We start from the raw sequence: 3780 nt of genomic DNA, 5'->3' as shown, positions 1-3780 counted from the left end.
GCCTGACTTGTTTTCTCTGGTTTACTGTAAAGCAGCCAACACAATTAAAGAACCTCAGCCGTTTTGGCTCTAAAGCCTGGCCATTAGGTGAGAGTACTAAGAGCCTAGCGTTGAGTTGTGCCGCCTCCACGGGGCAAACTCTTGGGGCACCTGTCAGTCAATCCTGGCTGCCCGCTGCGAAGGAGCTCTGAGCTCTAGCAGTTAAAGTCACGGGTGTGGAGAGGCTCTTAGTGCTGCCATTGGGGCACCTGTCAGTCAGTATTGACTGCCCGCTGCGAAGGAGCTCTGAGCTCTAGCAGTTAAAGTCACGGGTGGTTAGGACCTTGGGGCATCCGTCAGCCTAGCCCGGGCTGCCCGCCGCGAAGGGACAGTGCGTCCTAGCGGTTAAAGTCACGGATGGTATAAACGGGCATAGCTGGCACCTCACCAAACATCCTTGGCCGTCGGCTAACAAGGGGTCAGGGACCCAGAGCAGAGGAGTTCCCTAGGGGAGGGGTGGGTGGGGTGGAGAGCAAGCCTGCGCTACACTTACCCTGCAGCAGCATCTCCTTCCACGGGGCTGGGACCCTGGAGCTGGAAGCCGGGTGCAGCTCCGCAGGACAAGAACAGCTGCTGCAAGGTGAGCGCGGGGTCACTCTCCAACATACCCGCACTGGGGCAGGACTAGGGTTGCGGTGCTGGGTCAGCAAGTGCTGCTGCAGCTGCCAGTGCCGAGGAGGAGGCACACCCAAATTTGGACCTGAGGTGAGTCGCAAAGCGCCACACAATGCAGCTGGTGGGTCTCCTGAGTAAAATGTTTCAGAACCGCAGGCCTAACACAAGGAAGCCCAGGCTCCCTTGGCCTAAACAAGAGCCACTCCGAACAGGGAAAGCAACCTTCACTGCCCGTTTGGGACCAAACCCAACCATTTTCCTCTGCTCTTTTGCAGCGTCTGTTCTGGGATGCCTAGCATGGAGCAGAGGAGACTGGAGCCCCAAGTCCAGTGCAGTGGCCTGGCTGCCCCGGCTGCCGCACCAACAACCACTGCAGCAGCTGGAGTGGCAGATGTTGAAGGAGTTACTGCAGGATGGCATTTGGCCTCGCTAACTATCTGTGTGTGGAGAAGATCAAAAGCAGTAGGGTACTCCAGCTTCACCACTTTCTGCAGCTCTTGGAGCCCGTGCAGCTACAGGAGAACACAGAAGCTTTACTGTTAGAGATGCACATACCAGTAGAAACCCAGCTTGCCTCTTCGTTCCCAGGCCAGGTTGTAAGGCTGGCCATTAGAAAAGGCATTGTTACTTGTAAACTGGGTAGGATTTGCTCTGGAGGCATTGAGACCCCATAAACATGGAACCCCATGTTTATACACTTTAGACAATGTAATTTTTCAGGGTAAAACTGCACTTTAACCCATTCACTGCTGGTCTTCAACTGTACCCACTATTGCCTCCATTCTGTCACATTCATTTTTCTTAGCTGTACTGGGAACATTTAGCAGCCACCAAACAATCTGGTTTCAGAGTAACAGCCGTGCTAGTCTGTATCCATAAAAAGAACAGGAGGACTTGTGGCACCTTAGAGACTAACAAATTTATTTGAGCATAAGCTTTCGTGAGCTACAGCTCACTTCATCGGATGTGAGTGTCAATCTGGGTGTCTAAGAGAGAAATCATAGAATCATAGAATATCAGGGTTGGAAGGGACCCCAGAAGGTCATCTAGTCCAACCCCCTGCTCAAAGCAGGACCAATTCCCAGTTAAATCATCCCAGCCAGGGCTTTGTCAAGCCTGACCTTAAAAACCTCTAAGGAAGGAGATTCTACCACCTCCCTAGGTAACGCATTCCAGTGTTTCACCACCCTCTTAGTGAAAAAGTTTTTCCTAATATCCAATCTAAACCTCCCCCACTGCAACTTGAGACCATTACTCCTCGTTCTGTCATCTGCTACCATTGAGAACAGTCTAGAGCCATCCTCTTTGGAACCCCCTTTCAGGTAGTTGAAAGCAGCTATCAAATCCCCCCTCATTCTTCTCTTCTGCAGGCTAAACAAGCCCAGCTCCCTCAGCCTCTCCTCATAACTCATGTGTTCCAGTCCCCTAATCATTTTTGTTGCCCTTCGCTGGACTCTCTCCAATTTATCCACATCCTTCTTGAAGTGTGGGGCCCAAAACTGGACACAGTACTCCAGATGAGGCCTCACCAATGTCGAATAGAGGGGAACGATCACGTCCCTCGATCTGCTCGCTATGCCCCTACTTATACATCCCAAAATGCCATTGGCCTTCTTGGCAACAAGGGCACACTGCTGACTCATATCCAGCTTCTCGTCCACTGTCACCCCTAGGTCCTTTTCCGCAGAACTGCTGCCTAGCCATTCGGTCCCTAGTCTGTAGCTGTGCATTGGGTTCTTCCGTCCTAAGTGCAGGACCCTGCACTTATCCTTATTGAACCTCATCAGATTCCTTTTGGCCCAATCCTCCAATTTGTCTAGGTCCTTCTGTATCCTATCCCTCCCCTCCAGCGTATCTACCACTCCTCCCAGTTTAGTATCATCCGCAAATTTGCTGAGAGTGCAATCCACACCATCCTCCAGATCATTTATGAAGATATTGAATAAAACCGGCCCCAGGACCGACCCTTGGGGCACTCCACTTGATACCGGCTGCCAACTAGACATGGAGCCATTGATCACTACCCGTTGAGCCCGACAATCTAGCCAGCTTTCTACCCACCTTATAGTGCATTCATCTAGCCCATACTTCCTTAACTTGCTGACAAGAATACTATGGGAGACCGTGTCAAAAGCTTTGCTAAAGTCAAGAAACAAGTCAAGAAAAATCCAGGGCACCATCTCAAAACAAGCAATGATTCTTTACATTGGGGTGTGTCTAACTGCTAACATGCTTGCATAACTGTATAATATCAAACTACATGACAAGGTGTTGTGGGGGTTATTTACTCGGTGTTTGTACAGCCCTTGTACGTATTAAGCACTGTATAAGTGAAGGGTGATGTATTTTAATAAAGATTTTAATATTTTCCTCCAAAATGAGTGGTTTTTGAAGAATAGCAGATCCCCTAAAGAGCATGCACACACGACCGAGGACAAGAGTCTTTGCTGTGCTTCTAAGAGGTGCAGCACAGAATAGGTAGCCGTGAGGGAGTGGCCTAAGATGGCTTTAAGCTAATCCTGATCCCAGTTTTAGGTTGTTCCCTGGCCCCCACTGTAACTGAGACAGCCCTGTGTGTGGCAACACAGCTCAGAATCTCTGCAGGGCTACTGCCCAACTCCTAACAGGTTCCTGTCAGCCTTATCCCTGTCCCTGGCAGGCCCCTTACACCAGGAGTTAAGGGGGTCCTTGCAAGGCTGTTTACTGTGGTTACTGTGCTGAGGGAATCCTCCCCCAGCTGTACCAGGGACTTTAAGAGCCCTTTGTCCTCACTCCAGCCCTTGTTTGCCCCAAATGTCTTGGCTTTGAGGGTGGGTGACAACCTTTCATGAGCAGCTATTAGTTCAGTGTAGTAGCATTAACAGAGATACACAATAGGACACTCCGTGATCTGCACACTCATACCTACAGGTTTCAGAGTAGCAGCCATGTTAGTCTGTATTCACAAAAAGAAAAGGAGTACTTGTGGCACCTTAGAGACTAACCAATTTATTTGAGCATAAGCTTTCGTGAGCTACAGCTCATGCTCAAATAAATTGGTTAGTCTCTAAGGTGCCACAAGTCCTCCTTTCCTCCATTTTAAGACCTACAGATTGTGTGAGTAAATAACTACAGGTACAACTGATG

Source organism: Lepidochelys kempii, chromosome 5 (genome assembly GCF_965140285.1).
Source record: "Lepidochelys kempii isolate rLepKem1 chromosome 5, rLepKem1.hap1, whole genome shotgun sequence".
Classification (NCBI taxonomy): domain Eukaryota; kingdom Metazoa; phylum Chordata; order Testudines; family Cheloniidae; genus Lepidochelys; species Lepidochelys kempii.
The sequence above is the reverse complement of the archived record's forward strand: the minus strand, read 5'-3'. Positions refer to the sequence as shown.